The sequence below is a fragment of the Rattus norvegicus genome, chromosome 3 (genome assembly GCF_021556685.1).
Source record: "Rattus norvegicus strain SHRSP/BbbUtx chromosome 3, alternate assembly SHRSP_T2T, whole genome shotgun sequence".
Lineage (NCBI taxonomy): Eukaryota > Metazoa > Chordata > Mammalia > Rodentia > Muridae > Rattus > Rattus norvegicus.
Genome location: NC_141536.1, coordinates 130824898 through 130845133, shown reverse-complemented (window position 1 = coordinate 130845133; position 20236 = coordinate 130824898). Strand labels below are relative to the sequence as shown.

The 20236-nt window shown below is 43.2% G+C and overlaps 1 protein-coding gene across 3 annotated transcripts in view; it reads right to left on the bottom strand.

Annotated features, from left to right (window-relative positions):
- The window catches only part of Pcsk2 (proprotein convertase subtilisin/kexin type 2), a 304858-nt gene that overhangs the window by 87300 nt on the left and 197322 nt on the right, over positions 1 to 20236 (bottom strand).

The window sequence follows — 20236 nt, the reverse complement described above, 5'->3', positions numbered from 1 at the left end:
TTTCCACTGTGAGACGTTTGCCACATCAACTAATCTGGACTTGTTCGCTCATCTCTGAGTCATTTTACACTGCCCTAACGTTTCTATTTAGTTAGTGTTTACTCTTGACCTACGTTGAGAGATGCCTACCATTACTGAGTGAAGAGTCCAGTCCTTCCTCATTGCTTTCGCTGCCTTCCCAGGAAGGCTGGTCTGTGAAAATTATTTTTTTTTCATTTTTTTCTTCTCTTTTGGATTTTGTAAGGAAAACTCAAGAAGGCTTCTTGACTCACACTGGGTTAGGAAAAACATTTTCCTTCCATCTTTAGTGTTTCCTTGATTCCATAGTCCTGAGCCATTTTATGAACTTTTATATGCTCATTTATGAGGTAAAAATACTTTGATATGTGACACACTCTAATTTGAGAAGTAATGTTACAGTGTTGTCATGCTTTGGGCAGGATACTGACTAATTCCAATTACTTTCGTTTGACTTGTTGGGTGACGAGGAGCTGCAAGCCACCACTGGTTGCAGTGATCAGAACTTTAGTACAGGCTGAGCACCCATAATGTCTAACTGTGAAATGTGTAATTCCAATACAGGAAACTATTTGCTACCTGGGGAGATGTCAAAAGTAGAAGTAAACCCCACATCTGACCCTGTGGTTAAAGTATAGACATGCTAAGAATATTATATAAAATTATATTATTATAAACTCTCAGGGTATGCATAAAGCATAAGTGATTTTCATGCATAGATTGTGTCCCATCCCCAAATATCTTATATTTATGTAACTATTCTTAAGTAAAAAAAATCTCAATCCCAAATATTGTAGTCTCATTCATTTCAGATAAGAGATACTCAAATTGTATTAAATATCAGTCTGAGTATCCTCAAACTTGGCCCTTTGAATCTTTTAGATGTCAATCCCCCCAACCTCCAGTCTAGGTCATTATCTGCAGTTAATCTTCATTGTCAACTTGAATGGATTTAGATTGCCTAGGAGACACACACACAGCTGTCATTATTAGGGCATTTCCAGAGAAATCTAGTTGAGGGTGGGTGATCTACCCCAGCTTTGGCAAAGGGTTCTGGACTAGATAAAAAAGAGAAAAGGAGAAAGTAAACCGAGCAGCATCCTTCATGTCCATTTGCTTCCTGACGGTGGTTGTAGTGTGACCAGATGTCTCACGAACCCACTGTCCAAGGAGCCACAGTCACCAGCATACCTTCATTACCACAACGGACTGTTCCTTCAGACTGTAAGCCCAAACGACCCCTTTCTTTCTTATGCTGCTTCCATCCCAGTAATGAAAAAGGTGACTAACATATCCAACTCCAGGTCTTTAGTGGGAGGTCTCTGTCAGAACTGGCTACGGTGATGAGTAAGTCCCCAGGTTCTGTGCCCCACTTGCAGCCCAAACCATCTCAGAGAAAGAAATAGCAGAATATGTTGGAGGACCAGCTAGGCAAGTTCTGGTGATTGGGACAACAAGGACTCAGGGTTTGGTCAAGAGCCTCATGAACTGACAAGTGAAGTCCATGTGGAAGACAGTGTTGAGGAAGACTGTGGGGACCATGTCAGTGAGCTAGGACCGTGATTCCGACCTTTTCCTCCTTAACCCTGTGTATGCTCGAGTGAGCTGATGCACACAGCATGAGTACAGATACCCACCAAGGCCAGAGAGCATCAGTTCCCCCAGACCTAGCGTGACTAACTCGGTAAACTGTCTACTCTAGGTTACTTTCTGGCCCATATGTTCCAGTTAGACTTGGGGTTGAGGTCTCTGGGCTCCCATTTCTGGCACTGGAGAGGATGCTGACTTTATAAAAGCTATGGATTAGAAGGACGGCCTGAGAGTTTTTGAAAAAAAAAAAACTTGAAGCTAAAAATCCTTGAACCCTGTGGTTTTACTTTCATAAAAAGAAGAAAGACCCTGATTTGTCTGGGGTTGGATTTGCCTCCCAACATCAAAACAGATGATGGTTTAACCAACCTGGTAATTTTGTTGATTTTTATAATGACTTTGATGACTAATCCTTAGTTCTTTGAGTAAGCGTCTACAGTGAACATTAAGGAAGGCAAATCATTTGCTCTGCTTGAACTGTATGTTTTCTTGCCCCCAAAATCTAATGGTTTACAGCAAGAAAGGACACAAAGCAACACTTTCAGAGGTTCTGTTTATGCTTTATAGGCAAAAGGAATTATTGATTGGCTTGAACGACAATGTGTCTGCTATAAAATTGTCTGTATACAAGAAGTTAAACTGGCCTTGAATTATATTGAACTTTCTCTATCGCAGCAAGAAGAAATATTGAGAGGTTGTGAGGACTGTAGTCAATTGAATGCTCCAGCTATTTCAGGTCTAGCCAGATACTTGCTTACGTTATTGTGACTTCTTTATAAAGTACATAGTTATATTTTCTTGACTTAGAAAAATATGAGCTGTTTGGCAAATATAACTTAATCGTCCATGATTCAGGCTCATGGTGATTCAGTGGTCATTAAGAACTTGAATTGTCCTTGTGTCATCAGACAGGCAGGAAAGGTTGGGCTAAATCCAGGGTGACCTCAGGGCTTCCCTAGAAGTTATTTCTGGGAGAAACTTCTAAACACAACTCTTCTCCCACCCCACCCCTTCTTAAAGTTCATTGCAGGGAGTCAGGGACAAACACTTCTTGGTTTTTCAGTAATTTGATAACCAAAGACCTAGTTTCTGAATATTTGAATACACAAGAAGTGAGACTTACTTTGCTGTTAGTTATACAATTTAATCATTAGAGTTCTAGTTGGTGTTTGCTCCCATACACTCGCTGTGCAGAGGGTGAACATGCGTACCTAGCTATGAAAGCACAAGAGAGGTACTGATTTTCACTGCCTCTTTCATTTCTTATAATTGGAGCTATGCTTGTGTGGTGCAGGCCGGCCGAAAGGCTCACTACAGATGATGAGGCCAGTGTCACTCTGAAGGCTGGGAGGAGGAAGGGGACTTGAGCTCAGGGGTCACTATGCTCATTGATTTCATGTTACAGTGAAGTTTCCAAAGCCCTTAAGGTTGAGGGTGGATCTGACATTGCCATCCTACCCTCAAGCTAGACTTGAATGCCCCAGGGCCCAGAGAGGCCTTCTGGTCAAACTTTGCAAGTCCCCCTAGCCTTCAGACAGTAGCCTGATGGAGAAGGGAGAAGTGCCAGAGTCGGAGAGACCTGGGTTTGGATCTAGATTGGGGTTGGCCTAGAAGGATAAAATGTAAGAACAGATCGATTGCTACTTATTCTCCTTACAGCCTTACAGTCTCCCCTCACCCTGCAGAACAATGAAGTTTGTTACGTATTTAGCATGAAGACATTTTGCACAGTGTAATGAATAGTTTTTAGTCTACCCATTTGAAACGTGATGGCCATTTATTTGGGTTTCACCATCTTTTTCTTTTTAAAGATTTATTTTATGTATATGAGAACACTGTTACACTCTTCAGATATACCAGAAGAGAGCATCAGATCCCATTACAGATGGTTGAGAGCTACCATGTGGTTGCTGGGCATTGAACTCAGAAACTCTGGAAGAGCAGTCAGTGCTCTTAACCACTGAATCATCTCTCCAGTCCCAGGTTTCATTGTCTTAATTACCTCATCTTTAGGCTTTTAACTTCTTGGTGTCTGGACTGATACTGTCTTGAGACTTGGCTCCGGTCAGTCTGTTTCTGCCTGCTTTGTGGGGACAACAGAGCCTGCACTCTTCTCCCAATGCTGTTGTTAAAGTCCTCACGGCCAGAGGCTCCTCTGCTCCAAGAGGTAGCCCATCTCAAGGAGTCAGAGCAGCACAGGGCATTGCGACTGGATGAGGAATATTATTCAAAGACCCTTTCCTTTAAAGTTAACTTGTGCTAAAGTCCTTTCTTCACTGATAGTAACAGACAACTGCACACATAAAAGCCTCCAGAAGAGCAAAAATGCAGGCATCTAAAATGTCCCTCATAGAAAGAACTGGAAGAGCTTGAAGGGGCTCGAGACCCCTTATGAACAACAATGCCAAGCAACTAGAGCTTCCAGGGACTAAGCCACTACCTAAAGACTATACATGGACTGACCCTGGGCTCCAACCTCATAGGTAGCAATGAACAGCCTAGTAAGAGCACCAGTGGAAGGGGAAGCCCTTGGTCCTGCCAAGACTGAACCCCCAGTGAATGTGATTGTTGGAGGAGGGCAGTAATGGGGGAGGGTGGGGAGGGGAACACCCATAAAGAAGGGGAGGGGGAGGGATTAGGGGGATGTTTGCCCGGAAACCGGGAAAGGGAATAACATTTGTAATGTAAATAAGAAATACTCAAGTTAATAAAAAAAAATGTCCCTCATAGAATCATGTGTTTGAATGCTTGGTCATAGGAGTGGCACTATTAGGAGGCCTTGCTGAAGTAGGTGTGATCTTGTTGGAGGAAGTGTGTCACTCTGGAGGCAGGGTTTGAGGCTTTATAAGCTCAAGCCAGGCCCAGAGACATAGTCTCCTTCTGTCACCCGTGGATCAAGATGCAGGACTCTTGGCTCCTACAGCATCATGCCTGCCTGCACACTGCCATGCTTCCTGCCACGACAATGGACTAAACCTTCAAGTGTGTGAAACCCTGGGAGTGTTGCATGAGATTTCTAGAAGAAACTGCTATCCCGAATGGAAAGAACTCGGCAAATTTAAAACCAAAACTGTTGCCAAAGATTAGTTACCAGTTAGCACCTCAGCTGCTTATCTTTCCTGTCTGTGAAATGTTTCACTTCATAATTTTAAGCTGTTCTTTTTTTTTTTATCATGTCAACTTTTTTTATTACAATAATATGGCCTACTGTGTGTTAATTATATATATATGTATATATATATATCCCTATTTATCTCTGCAAGTCCCCCCAAGAGCACCAAAGAAGTGGTAACGTAATAGCAGTGTGACCATGCTAGGCTAAGTATTAGTTGTCATATGTAATCTGGGCACCCACTGATAGGATGGCATGGATAATTTTTTGAATACCAAGGAACAAATCTATGGTTTGACCACAAAACTGAGAAAGTGGTTTCTGAAACTAGGGCTGCAAGGTACAGTTGAGCAAGACACTCCTTGTCCAGGGCGTGCGACTGGAGCTGCAGATGGGCTCGGTGGCACTTTTGGAAGAGGCCTACCATTTTCTCGCCCACCTGCCCAGAAGAGCACCATTTCAAATTGTTTGCTGTCTTGCAGTTCACCAAGTGGCAAAGAGTGCTTGCTTCAGTCCCACACAAGTGCATCATGTATGAGCTGGAGTATCTATCAGTCACAATAAGAATTAGGTCTATGTTGTACTTAGATGAATTTGGGCCTCAGAGAGGTCAGACAGGAAGACGAGATGTCTTCAGTGAAATAGAATACGAGACTTAAACAATGTCTCAAACAATAGGTGTGTGTGGCGTGGGTAGAGGGTGGCATGTGGTTAATTGTCTAGGCAATCCCAAGCTAAAGGCATTTGGAATAAGAAACTTCACTTTTGTCCCTTTGTTCTGGATTGCTACTTTCCCTGAAGGCATTTAACCAAATAACCCAGCTAGGAGTGTGTAACAGTATTAGCTCAAATTGCACTGTGTTCATGGGCTAATGGAAGAGAAATGAGTTTCCCTAGATAGACTTTAAACCACAACCATATTGCCCCAGTGTAAAGCTCATCTATATGGAAACTGAGCAACAAAATAGCCCAGTCCATTAGTGCCTAAAGAATTTTGCTACGGCACCTCCTTGCATCGAATATGGTCATGGCTGAACATTCCCAACTGTGTCTATTTTGATTTTCCTCAAATAATTCTCCCACATGCGCTAGTTTAATGATAATGTTCAGCTCACTTTTGACTGAAACCAGCATTAAAGGGATTTATGTCTATATTAAGCCTGGCTGTAAAACTTAATGAAATTTAACATTTCCCTGCCACTCCAAAAATTAAAAAAAGGGAGGGGGGGTGAAGCTCAGTCATGAGTTTGTTTGCAATTTTCCCTCATGTGCTCCAGGCTTCCAAGGTCATTTATGCTCTCTCTCCCAGGGTGCTCTCTGCGGTAGATTTGACTTCTTTCATTACGTCTTGGAAACTCTAGTGACTTCTCTAGGTACTGACACAGACTCTAGATACTAAGATGTATCTAGATATAGTGATGTAGCTGAATAGTAAAGATGGACGAGTGCCAGCATGCTTCAAGCCATGTCATTGTGACTGGATTTCTTGTGTTTTCCAAAGCTGAGTAGGTCTTGTCTGTGGTACTAGATACCACCCTTATCAGCAGGATTAGCGGAAGTGTCAAGCACTGAATCTAAGAGGAGATAGTGATAATGACAGTAATGATAATACTTTCTAAAGGTTAGCACACAGTGTCCCAAGCCAACAGTGTCTTCATTAGTTTTATAAGATTAGAACATTTTTCCCCTATAGGTATTTCTGTGAAGCCTGTGGTGCATATGTCAACGGAAGGGTAGGCAGTTGTTCAAAGAAATAGCCAAGGTATCCTTGGAGTCCCCTTTGTGATGGCTACTGTCATTGGCTCCTTCTATTGTGTTTAGAGCTCAGATGGCCAGTGATGCATAATATATTGGGATAGAATAAAGCTGATTCCACCCCCCCCCACACCCCTGTGTGTGTTTTTTTGTGCATTTATGGGTAAACTTATGCATGTGTATGTGGAAGCTAGGACTGTGTTCCTTGGGTATTGCCTGAGTGCATGCGTGTGTGTGTGTGTGTGTGTGTGTGTGTGTGTGTGTGTGTGTGATGGTGAGGCAGGATCTCCCTCAACCTCCTCCCACCCCTGGAACTCACGAGTAGGCTAAATTGGCTGGTCAATAATCCCCAGGGTTCAGTTTACTCCCGCCCTCTCAGCACTGGGGTTACAAGCATGTTTTATGCTCTGGCTTTCTTTTACATGGATTCTGGGGACTGAACTCAGGTTTCATGCTTGCTTGGTGGTGCTCTATACCACCTGAGCTCTCTCAGTTCTGCCACATAAGCATGTGGTCCTTGGGGCTGACCTTGGGAAGCTGCTACTCATGGGAATTCATCTTCCAAAGACCATTTCAAGACAGGCTTTAAGACTCGGATGGGGAACAGTATACAACTTTGTTTTCAATAGTCACCACCTTGAACTGAGCATATCCTTCCCAGTGTGCCTATATTAAGTTTGACTGTAAAACTTAAGGAAGTCTAGCTTTTCTCCAGCATCCTGAACATTATTTACAGTCAGATTTGTTTGAAATCTTTCTTCTTCTACATATGGAGTGGAAGTCATGGTGGTATGAGCAGTTTCTACAAGGCTGTTAATCATGTCATTTTAATATTTGACAACTATGATCCATTTGTTAACCTCTCTTGGTGTTTCTTAAGCAATCATATATTGGAATGAAATTTCCAATGTGTTGGTAAGACTGTTTTTTTTTTTTTTTTGAGTGACCAGGATCTTAAGGATGATGCCCTTGCAAGTGGGATTAGTGCTTGTATAGGAGGCCCCAGAGAACTAGTTTGCACCTCACCACAGGAGGATGGTATAAGAAAGCACTAATAATGCAGACCAGGTCCTCAAAGACACTAGGTGTGCTGGCCTTTGTTGCTTATAAATTACTCAGTCTGAGCTATTTTGTTATAGCAGCCAAAATAAACAAAGAAACTTGGTTACTCTGTATGCTTTAAGTATTTAAAATAAGACCTTAAAAATGAAGGTCATGAGTGTTTGTTGGTTGTATGACGGTGCGATTTCTTTGAGAAGAAAATTGGCAATATCTATCAAAATAAAAACTGAACTATTTGACCTAATGGTCCCATCCCTAAGACTGTACTTTATGTTTGCATGTATACCTATGTGAATTACATATTTAATTGCACATTACACATTTGAGTTATTCAAGACGTTTATTCGTGTAATATTAAAAGACTGAAAGTATCCCAAATAATCGATATTGGGGGTCAGTTAAATAAAGCACAGTTCACTAAGATGTAAGACTCCGTCCCTCTGGCAAAGGGTGAAGAACAAGACTTGCAATAATCTCCCTCCCAAGGAATGTCGTTAAGATGTCAGTGTGCACAGTGGGATGTATGATGAACTCTCGTTTACGTGATGAGAGGCATATACTTTATAAGAAGCTCATAAAGTATGTAGAATATATAGAATGCAAAGAAGCACAAAGGCAAAGGCTAGGTGCTTTACCTCTGTGGAGAGGCACGTTATCTGGGTTGGAGGACGGCTTCGTTGCGTAACTTCCTAGTGCAAACGCTGCTTGTCATAGCAATAGCGTGCGACACACAGCACCACGCTATTATTTCATGCGAGAGACTCTTTCGGATGTTCTGTGTGCAATGGTTTCTCTTCACGATGCTCTCACTTACATGGCATTGAACATCACTCCTGTGCTACGAGCACATGTACTGAGGCACAGGGGAGCTGACAGAAGTCACACAGAGGATGAGGGAGAAAGCAAGGATTGGGAGGGAGAAGGCTGGCTCCTGGGCCTCCTCTTCCACTATAATCTTGATTTCTTCAAGCCGGAATCATAACCATAACTTTCAAGTGCACTGCTTAAAAGACAAGACTGACTCTCCACCAAATGAAAAAACAAAACCCAACTTAGGATCTTTACTCTGCAGAGCAACAATCGATCATTCTCTTTAAATCCAACCGTCATTCTGTTTAAATCTAAGCGTATAAATTGAGCTGATACGCTAACTTCCTTTACATCAAGACACACTTTACAAGAGCTGCGGACACACGCCTTTTCCTTTGCTAGGTCTATTCATTGTTCTTTAACAGCTTGGCTTTATTTAGTGAATTCTTTCATCTGAGGTTGATAGAATACCTTTTGGGCCTAACAATTGACAAGCAGGCTCCCGACAAGGAAGCTCTTGCTTTCCAAACTAGTTTGTTTGTTCTCTATTGGTTATGCTATTCTGTATGGAAGTAAAAAAAAAACATTTTTTTTTAAAAATTGGATTTTGGAATGGTGAGATGGCTCAGCATTTAAGAGCAAGTACTTCTCTGGGGCTGGGGATTTAGCTCAGTGGTAGAGCGCTTACCTAGGAAGCGCAAGGCCCTGGGTTCGGTCCCCAGCTCCGAAAAAAAAGAACCAAAAAAAAAAAAAGAGCAAGTACTTCTCTTGCAGAGGGCCCAAGGTTGATTTCCCCAGCACTCATGTTGGTCAGCTTACAACCAACTGACTTTAGCTCCAGAGCAACTGATAACCTCTTCTGGCCTCTGTGGATGACCACATCCATCTACACAAAGTCTCACAGAAACATGCATGCAAACACATAATAAAACCAGAAAAAAAAAACCCTAAGGCTGAACTCTGGATGAGACAAATAATACTCATGCTTGAATGTCTCAGAAGGTGAAATCTTGGACTCCCCTACCCCTTTTTTTCATTCCTGGAAGCTCTTCAGCATCATAATGGCTCCTGGGTTCTTAAGTACAGTTTGAAACTCATTGGCTGGGGATGGTATTTTGTAAGCTGCTGTAGCATCTCTAGAATGTGCACTAGTGTGCATGTGACCTCTAGAATGTGCACTAGTGTGCATGTCATGTGACGAATGCTTGCTCCGCAGCTTGTGCCGTTTTCAGAAGGCAGTGGGAATCTTTAGCACGTGGTGCCTCCTGAGAGTCCCAGGCATGCCTGTGAGGAGCACTGTAGGACCCTGCTCCCTCCTTTTCTTTCACTTCTAGTCTACGAGGTGAACAGTTGAGATGTGCTTCCTCCGGGTGGGCTCCAAAAGAATTGTCAGAAACCTCTAGAATCATGTGTGACAGACACTCATGAAGTACTTGATACTTTTCAGACATTGTGCAAGTCACAATGAACCAATAACAAGCCCTCAGCCTAGCTGTTTATTTGACCAACCTTCAGGGTGTCAACTCTAGTTGTGGAATTTTTAATCGAGTTGTTGATCATGTCAGGTATCAGTTACAGTAGCAGGAAGCTGACTAAGGTTGAGGCTTAGCTGAGGCCCACTCCCCACTTTAAATAATCTACGGAAGGACTGTGGCTCCTTTAAAAGCACCCTTCCATCCTTACTATGTGACACAGTCTCTGCTAAGCGCTTCCCTGGTTAATACTCCCACAAACTTGCTAATCTTTGTCTAACAGAGGCAAGCATCAGTTTCAATCCTGGTGGCGTTTACAGTCAACCCCACTGCGTCAGGATTGCTTTTCTATTTGAAATAGTGACTTGTTTTTTCCCTTTAAATTGTACCTATTTAATGTTAAAAAGTGAGTCAGTTTTAGAAGACATACTAGGTAAATTCTATGACCAGTCACAAAACATGCAGTTATGGCTGATAGATGGCTGGGAAATGTTGGAAGAAGGTAATGAAGAAATGTATAGCTCTGGTTATATATCAGCTGAGTCAACAATGACTCTGAAATTACTTATCTACATGAGAGGCTTTGAAAGAAATGGAAAAGGTATCATGCCCTGAGCTCTCCACAGAGCCGGATGCCATTATGACACAATGATTTCAGTCTTCTTCATCCTGAAGGTTGTTGGTCTTCAGGGGGTCCCCACCTATCCACACATCAATTCAGTTAATTGCTTATTCGACAGACATTTATGAATTACCTGATACTTTTCAGACACTGTGCAAGTTACAATGAACCAATAACAAGTCCTTGGCTCAGTTGTTTATTTTACTAACCCTCAGGGTATCAACTCTAGTTGTGGAAGCTTTAATTGTTAGCTACCAGTCAACAGTGAGTGATTCCTAGCTCAGGCGCATGAGAAAAATCACCCAGGGCTGGAGAGATGGCTTAGCCATTAAAAGCTAGGCTCATAATCTAAACTTCAAGAAAATCACCCAGAGAACCTTCAGAAACATAAATACTGGGGTATGTAAAAATGGAGTAGTGGTTAAGAGTCTTCTGCTCTTACAGGGGACCTGGATTGGGTTCCTAACACCCATGACAGGTGACTCATTACCATCTGTAGCTCTACTTCTGGGGTGTCTGATGCACCCTTTTCTGACCTCTGAAGTCACTGTACTCATGTGGTGCACATACACTTACAAATAAAAATTAAATAAAGGAAAAAATAAATAAAAAAATAAAATAAATGCAAATATTGAACAGGGTGCTTTACGGCGACAAAAGAGCCTGTTATCCCTGTTCTGTAGAGAAAGGACTGAAGGAACTGAAGGGGTTTGCAACCCCATAAGAACAACTACAATATCAACCAACCAGACCCCCAGAGCTCCCAGGGACTAAACCACCATCCCAAGAGAACACAGGGATGAACTTGTGGCTCCATCCACAGAGGATGGTTGTAGCAGAGGATGGCCTTGTCAAGCATCAGCAGGAGGAGAGGTCCTTGGTCCTGTCAAGGATCAAGCCCCAGTGTAGGGGAATGTCAGGGTGGGGAGGTAGGAGGGAGTGGTGGGTAGGTGAGTGAGGGAGCACCCTCATAGAAGAAAGGGGTGGATGGTGGGATAGCAGCTTTCTGGAGGGGAAACTGGGAAAGGGGATAACATTCAAACTGTAAATTAAAAAATGCAATTAAGAAAAAAAAAAGAGCAGAACCACGCCTCATTCCTCCTTGCCTACCGGTATCTTATCCTTACTTCCTTTAAAATCCTACTTAGCACAGGGACAAAACCTGCTAGGTGCAGCAAGATGCCATGATTTCCTCAAAGAAACCTGCCGTTGAGTTTCTCCTTTTGCTAGAAGGGCCTAAGGAGAAGGGAAAATGTCTTGTGAAATACCATCCCCATGACTAGTGAACCACTCCAGAAACCCAATGAAAGAGCATCTGACGGGGGCCGGCTTTCTGTGGGTGTCCCCCCCCCCCTTTTTGTAGAAAAGCCTCTGCCGTGGTTAATCTTATGAGTTTGACTGTACTTGGAGTCACCTAGGAGACACAACTCCAAACATGTCTTTGAAGGTATTTTTAGAGAGCTCTGTGTGTGGGTGGCATCATCCACTGGCTGGGGTCAGAGGCTGAAGAAAAAGGGAAAAGAAAGCCGAGCATCAGTATTCATCTTTCCCTGCTTCTTGGTTACAATGTAACCAGCCACTCCACTGTCCACCATGCTTCCCACCACAGGCTATATCCCTTCTCAACTCTATAAACTCTGAGTGAATATAAATCTTTTTTTCCCCAACACAGTGGCTTTGGGCAGGGATGGCTTCTGTGGGAATTGGTTTTGTGAAATGATGATGATGATGATGATGATGATGATGATGATGATGATGATGATGATGATGATGATGACGGTTGTGGTGATGATGATGATGATGACCACGATGACGATGATAGTAAAAGTTCACTGTGAAGGGTGTTCTGCTGGTAAACACATTTTGAACACTAAGAGCCAAATTGTTTTTGTCCTTTCATGTTTAAAATAAAGTTTCTGTTAATACTTTAAATCACATCTAATTATAGGCAAAATGCTAAGTTGTATTAGCAGCAATAGGAGTTAAAGTCGTCCTTTTAGAATGTGCTTAAATGGTTGAGTGTGGTGACGAAGTCCTGTGACCTCAGTACTCAGGAGGCTGAGGCAGAAACTTGTAAGTTCAAGTCCAGCCTGGGGTACATAGTGAGACCCCTTTTAAAAACATTGAAAGCTAATCTTTATATCCCAATGCATGCTTTCCCTGCATCCTGCCTCTTTTCTGTGATAATGTTAACAAAAGGCAGAGACAAACTGAAGTTGGTATAGAGGGCTGTAATTTGGATTCCATCAGACGAAGCACAAACGGGTACTCATAAGGATGTTGTGACTCTGTGGTCAGACAGTATAAAAACGTGGCCCATGGGGCCCAAAGCAATTCTGAGATCACAACTGGATCTGATCCCTGCTCTATCACATGGGTGACAGTTCTAGAATAGTCCATTCCCCCAGCCTTGTGCCAGCTTTATTTCCCAGGAGCCTTTGTTGCTGAAATCTGTGTCACCCAGGATGACCAACTTGACTTTAAGTGAGCTGCGGCATGAACTACTTGTAGACAGACAGTGCTTGTGTTGTGAATGGATTCCTCTACCTTCCACGAAAGCATTGCGTGTTTTACATTCTCTAACACCGAAATGAAATTTATTGTGAAAACAGGAAGCGAGCGGCTTGCTTCAGGGTAAGCAAGCCGGCTTCACTTCTGTATTCCTCACATAGGAAGGGGCTTCCAGAAGCCCCGGCTAATCTGAGGTGGACGGAAAAGAGGAGACACCGGATTCTGAAAGGCCGTTGTTTGGCCTTGGTAACTTCTTGAGAGAAGTAGAGAGGGTCACCTAGGATGGCTTTGGGGATGCCCTGCAGCTCTGGGGCAGAAGGAGAGAAGTCAGGAGCTGAGCAGAGCGTTCCTGCAGCGAAGGAACTGGCAGGCTGCAAGGTGCTGTGGCAGCGAGGAGCTGGCTCGGGAGGCAGTTCCTGGCTGGTTCTCACAGTTCCACAAAGTCTTACATCAGCAACCACACAATTTAACACCGAGACAGCAAGACTCAGCTCAGGGAGAACTGCAAGGTGATGGTGCAGCCGCGGCCTTAATTTGTCTTGTCAAGGTGGCGAGGTAGGAGTCAATTTGTGTTCCCTTTTCTCTAATTGGGTTTTCTTCCACACCATAGGTGTCGCTAGCTTGCACCCTTGGTAGGAGTTCTGTTTGCTTCTAGTGGCAGGTGAGGTCAAGGACACTACTTTTGAATCTGGATGCCCCAGGAGAGATGGAGTGACTAGTTTATGTCTTCCCTATCTCAATGATTATTCAACTTCAATGTCACCCCCCCTTTTGGCCCTAAAAATAGCAAAGATGAGTTCACCGATAGCTGAATCACCTCTTCCAAGGGGGGTGTCCTGGGTAAGTATCATTTATTAAGAATTTAATCTTAAACACATTTTATACAATGTTTTTTATTCACCTGTCAAAAGCACAGCTATGTGGATATAAGTACACCAGCCAGGGATCTGTGGCTATGACATGCGCACAGGTATGTCTCACGTGAGAATATCTGTGTGTATACTTCTGCCCAAACCCATCTCACTTGAGCCTCACTTTGAACAAGTTTGAGACCTGAACATTGTCATCCCCATTTCACAGGCCAGAAAACAGAGGCTCAGCAAGGCTGTGTGTAGGGCTTGCTCAAGGCTTTTCAGTTGGAAGAGCTGCAGAGTGCTAGAACTGACTTCTTTTGATGCAGACATGTTCACTTTCCAGCATGAAGAATGACATTTGCAGGGCATTTTGGTGGTAAAGAGGAGAGAAAAGAAATGCTTGAATCCACAAGACCAGGCTTAGCCCCACTAGCTCAGTGTGAGGAGCAGGGACATCAGGACCTAAAATGTGTAAATGACCACAGGATGTGGACAGACAGTGGGGAAGGCCTCTGGGCTTTGACTGTACCCACTCTCATATCCATAATAAATCAAAGATGTGCCCACAGACTTCTCTCGGCTGTCTTTGTATTTTGTGCAGTTAATCTCTGCTTTCATGGTTCTTTGGGAAGGACAACTTTGCTATGAGAACATGAGAATAGAAGGCCGTGACCTTGGGAGCTGAGTGGGAAGGAAGCACAGGCAGCCTATAAACACCACAGTGTTTACAGCTGAGGAAAAGCTAAGGGCATTTGTTCCCTTTGATGAAGAAGTTGAGACTTACCTTTGAATGAGACTGACTTTATGTTCCCTGCTAATGTGAAATGTGGCCAAAAAAAGAGAGAAGTGATCCCCAACTGTTCTGGAGAAAGATTAAATGTGCTCCCGCTACCTTTCACAGCGATTCATCATTTTAATTGGTTTTGATGCCAAAAACTTTGACAGCATTTGCTGATGGGAATCCAACTTCATAATTCATAAACTATGGAAAAGTGATTACAGCTTCGTTTGGAGGCTGTGCACACACCTTATTAAGTTGCTACAAGATGGAATATCAGATTCACATGAATCACACCATCCCCCTCACGCTCTGGGTTCTAGCGGGTGAATTATACAGAATCTCCTGGGAGGCAAGTGTTCAGGTCTAGACTCTTCGCAGATGACAGGCTCCTGACTCCTGGCATTTGCTGACATCCCTGTGATCTCCAGTGTTCTCGGTGCTTTTAAGAACCAGGAGGAAAGAGTGTCTGACTTCCAGGCCCTCAACAGCTTTCATGCAAGTTCATCCCAGCATCTTCTTAGGCTGTCCAGAACCCAAGACTCTGTTCAAACCACAGAGGCCAATGACTCACTCTCTGCCCTCTGTTTCTTTCATTTTGTATCACAGAACATCCTGTTCTTGTGCCCTGAAAAACCCCTTTGTCTATTCCAAGCTTGGGTGTGTGTGTGTGTGTGTGTGTGTGTGTGTGTGTGTGTGTGTATGTGTGTATGTATAAAGTCCCCTTCTATGTGTGTTTATGTGCATATGTGTGTCTCTGTGTGTGCATATGTGTGTATGTATGTCTCTGTGTGTGTGTGTGTGTGCGTGCGTGCGAGCGTGCGTGCCTGTGTATGTATGTGTGTTTTCCTAATTCTATTTTGCATTTCTTCTCAATGTTGGATTTCATTCCCCAGATTGTTCTTCATCTCTAGAGCTGTCATAATCAAGACAAGTACTGGCTTCTTAATTTATCAATGTTGTTCATGGTCTGTTTATTCTCTCTAGTTAGAGGTTACCTTTTTTTTAAAGGGCCATATGGTAAACGAGGACCTGTGTTACATCGGCCTTTATTGTGGGAAAAGAATCACCAATGATGCATAAATGGGTGTGGCTGTATTAATGTTTTACCTTCCTTTCTCTCCTTCTTTCTTTCTTTCTTTCTCTCAGGATAAAGATTAAAAAAAAAAATGGAGTGGCTAGGCTGCTATTTATAGAACTTGCCTGTAGGGGGCTGAGTCTCCTCCACGGATAGGTTGAGACTATAATTCTGATATAGAAGCCCAGGTTCTTCTAACCACTAATGAAAATGACCCCAGTCTCTTTGCTCGATAGGACAAATCCTAATTCCAATGGCTGCTATTCTTCTGAAGCCAGGTGAAGAGACAGACACAGAGACATCAGAAGGGAATGTAAAGATAGGGTCTGTGCCAGAACAACTATGTGGGCCAAGCAATGCTAAGGCTGGCCAGCAGCTACAGAAGCCAGAAAAAGCATGGGTCAGGCTCGCTGCTGTGTGGCGTGACCACAGTGATCACAGCTTGGCTTTGTATATGGCCCACAGGCCTGGGAGAGAATGTGCTGTTTAAAGCCAGCCAGGTGTGGCCATAACAGTCCCAGGAAACACAGTTGTGGTCCTGGTGCCTTGTTCCCACTGTGCTGCAGGCATCCCCACTGGTGCCTGGTCTCCCCCTGTTTTTTATTCATTTGGAACTCTCTTCTTCCTTAATGTGCTAAGTGGAAGTGAGCTGATATATCTTCTGTCTAGAAGGGACTCCTCCCCCACCCCAGCAAATCAGGGGCTGGGTTGGTCTGTAGTTTGTTCCGTATCCCAGTCACTGAGGTTGGCCATGGGTGTGGGCTGGGGCTTTGCCTTGAAAACCACTGACTATTCAGGAGGTTCAGGAATCATCTGTTTTGTTGATTTCAATATAGTCACCATTTTGAGAGCTATCAGGCAGAACTTGCTCACATTCTATGCACTAACAAAATATAGGGATTTGCTTTTAGAATTATATAGAACAATATAAGCGTGACCCCAGAGATGTCAAATTATCAAATACTTGACATTTGATTTTTCATTACTTGTGCTTTTATTCAATTAAAAATTGATATGAAAGTGGCAAAGCCATTCTGCTAGACCAGCATAATGTATTCTAAATCTCAGCCTTATAGCCACAGACAGGTGTAGCTAGCACCCCTCGTGAATGAAGACTCTTTACAGGCAAGTGGAGACCATGCCAGAAAACCACAACTGGACACAACACAGAGACCAGCAGATTACAGGGCCACACCCCACTGGATACATTTATACCACACCTCCTGCATCTCTGACTCAGGGACTGCTTCAGAACAGAGGGCAGAAAGATTGCAAGAACCAACACACCAGGAACTCTCCTGTGAAACACTCTCTTTGAGAAATAGCTGCATAAACAAGGCTGGAATAACAGCAATATCAATGGATGTGTTAATGTGGAAGGGCAAAAATTTCATGGTGTGCCACCCATAGACAAAGAACTACAGGCAATTAGAGACTGCTGGGAGGAGAGTTAGCATTTCTCAGGATGAATCCCCTTATTGGTTGTCCAATACAGAGTGGTCAGCCTTGAAAATACACACACACACACACACACACACACACACACACACACACACACACACACGCACACGCACACACACATAGAGATTGATTCAGTAGGTTATATTTATATAATGCATACATTTATATATGTATATCACAATAATCATCACAGTAAAAAGCTATCACTTTCAAGTGGGGCCATGGGGCAGTTGAATAAGGGTAGCTAGCTTGGAAGGGCGGGAGAGGGGGAAGGTAGGAGGGAAAGTGACATAATTACTTCAATAACAACATATTAACATGATGATATCTCTAAAGCTCCTTTATTCCTTTGTTTTGGACACAGGGTCCTGCTGTGTAGCTCAAGCTGGTCTAGCATTAGCTAGGAATCCCAGGTTGGCCTCCAACTCCATAATCCTGCCTCTTCTTCTGAGGGCTGGCATTGTTCAGCTGAGCCGCCAGACTCTGCTCCAGGTTTCTTGCTCAAATGTTAGCGTTACACACAATCGTCTATACCACCTGCTGCCCTAGCAATCATAAGCAGTTACTGTTTGCCTATTTTGCTATTGGTACTCTAGAAAAATAAGTGGCACATAGGGATAGAAGGCATCTGCTTGATTGCAGACAAATACTGAAATGGATGTACAATACAGATCAAAGGTGTGTTGTAAACAGCAGACCGTTAGCCCTAACTGCATATATGCTAGATTTAATGCAGTGGTGCTTAACGGACGTTGGAAAGAGGTGGAAACTTAAAACTGTTTTTCCTTTTGAAGAGAAATCATCATGAATTCAAGTGTATTAGAGACTGTATGATTATGATAATTTAAACTTTTTAAAGTTTATAATAATAATTATTTCTTTTTAGCTTTCTGCTATTAGATTACAGACCCTCTAGGCCCACTCCCTTTCTGAAATCAGGCCCCAGTGCACCCTTTGCAGCTCTTTAACTGGGGCGGAGTTGATTGTAAAACCTGCTGTGCTGTGCTGTGGCCTGCCTTACAATTGCAAGATAAATTTATGGTCCTACTTAGTGCTTGCTTCCGTGCAACTGACACATAGTGCAGGCTAGACCAGGTAGTGTGGAGCTTGCTCAGCCCCATGAAAACTTTCAAGAGTTAGAAATCTGCTTTGTTCCGAGGAGCTGAAGGGTCTGTTTATCCCTGCAGGCTCCAATCATGCTCATGGTGTGGCCAGCTCTCCTAATGAAGCTCATTTCAGACCTAAAGGCTGCCTCCCTTTCAGGACCTACCTCCTAGGACAGGGCTTTTGAAAGATGACCTCATACTAGCTTTCTCCACAAACCCATGTTCAAGTCATAGACTCTGGGAATATAGTCTCATATTCAGTCAGTTAATGTTCAAATGTGTAAACTGTATGTGTTTTCCTTTCGTTTTTCTTTTGGTCTTTTAAGACAGGTTTTCCCTGGAACTCACTCTATAGACCAGGTTGGCCTCAAACTCACAGAGATCCACCTGCCTCTGACTCCCGAGTGCTAGGATTAAAGGCATGCACCCCTCAGCTTAACTGTATATATTTTCAAAAACAGAAAAATAGGTATATTTCACTGAAGCTTATTTCTATAATAAAACAGTAAATAATGAAATAAAACTCAAGACTTATTTGCCTAGAAAGATTTAGGAAACTTTTAAGGCAGAGTCAATAGGGAGCAGGAAAGAAAAAGAAATGTCTTGGCTTGGACTGGTAAAGGACAGAGGTGAACAGTACAAATGCGAGGACTCCTTGGCTCGAGGCCTTGGAGGACAGAGTCTGAGTTCCTCGTCTGACACTGGAGACACAGCTGGATGGGCGCCAGTGCTTCACCAGGGAGATGGGTTTCTCAGAGGCAAGATTTCTTGACCTCTAGACAATCAAGCTCCTCTGGTCTCCTTGTACCCTAGTGATAGTGAGATTTCCCAAAGGTTGAATAGCAGTTGGGTTATCATAAGCAATCTTAGTTTCCTATAAAATCAAAGAGGTTTTATTTCTAAATGTGTAAGCTGGATGGTATCCAAATGTCCCAGAATGGAGACTGGAGAAGAAAATCATAGCACAGCACACAATGGAAAGTCACACAGCAACACAAAAAGGCGAAGTGGCTGATAGACACAACCACACAGAATAATAACAGATGCACAGAAAGGACAGTCTAGAAAAGACAGCACCATACAGCGTGCAATTCTGTGGTTGACAGTGGTGGGGGTGGGGAAGGGGTTGAATGGAAGAGAAGCACCAGGGCATTGGGCATTGGGTGGGGGGTGGGAGGGACATTCAGCTTTCTGATTGTGGTGGTATTTACTTGTTTTTATCTTGTCAACAGTCACAGAGTGGTGCACCCAAACCAAATTTCGTTCTTTGTAAAGAAAATTAAAAAATGAATTGAAACATAGTCATTGGCTACCAGACTAGTTTCATATAATTTAAGTAAAATGCCCATTTATAAGTTTAAAGACTCTCTCTCTTTAGAACCACTTCTGAAGAAACTGGCCTGGTTGCTGATGGTGGAGTGGGTGAGGAAAGCTCTCAGGTGTTGATCCACAAGATGCTAAAGAATGCCATTGGTTTTTAGGGCATTTTATCATGGGAAGGACACCTCCCTTTGTTCCATGGGCAGAGTCTCTCAGGTTGGAAAGAGATTCACCTCCACTGAAGGAAAACAAAGCCTTGAAGCTGTAGCCAACCTTAGTTGAAAAATGCACCATTTCCTGAGGATCCTGTACTTGAGCTGGGTGCTCTGCAGGGGGCAGCCCGTGGTTCTGAGAGGCAGCAGGCATTTTTGATGTTCAGAGATGTCTGGGCTTCCCAGCTTAGCTCTTGTCTCTGTCCCTCACCAGTAGCTCATTAGCCAGAATTACAGTTGAGGTTTGGCTGGCAAAGGAGGGCCCATCCATTCATCTGTATCCCTGGCTAATTACAACAATCGACACAAAACTGTTTCCATCCTTAAATCTATTAATGTGCACATGTTCAAGTCATATCCTCTCAGCTTTCATCAATGTTACTGTTTAAGAGGCTTTAAAAAAATCATATGTTTTATTTCTCATTATGGAAAGTTCAAGTCGACAGCCAGAAAATAAGGCAGCACTGGTCTTAAC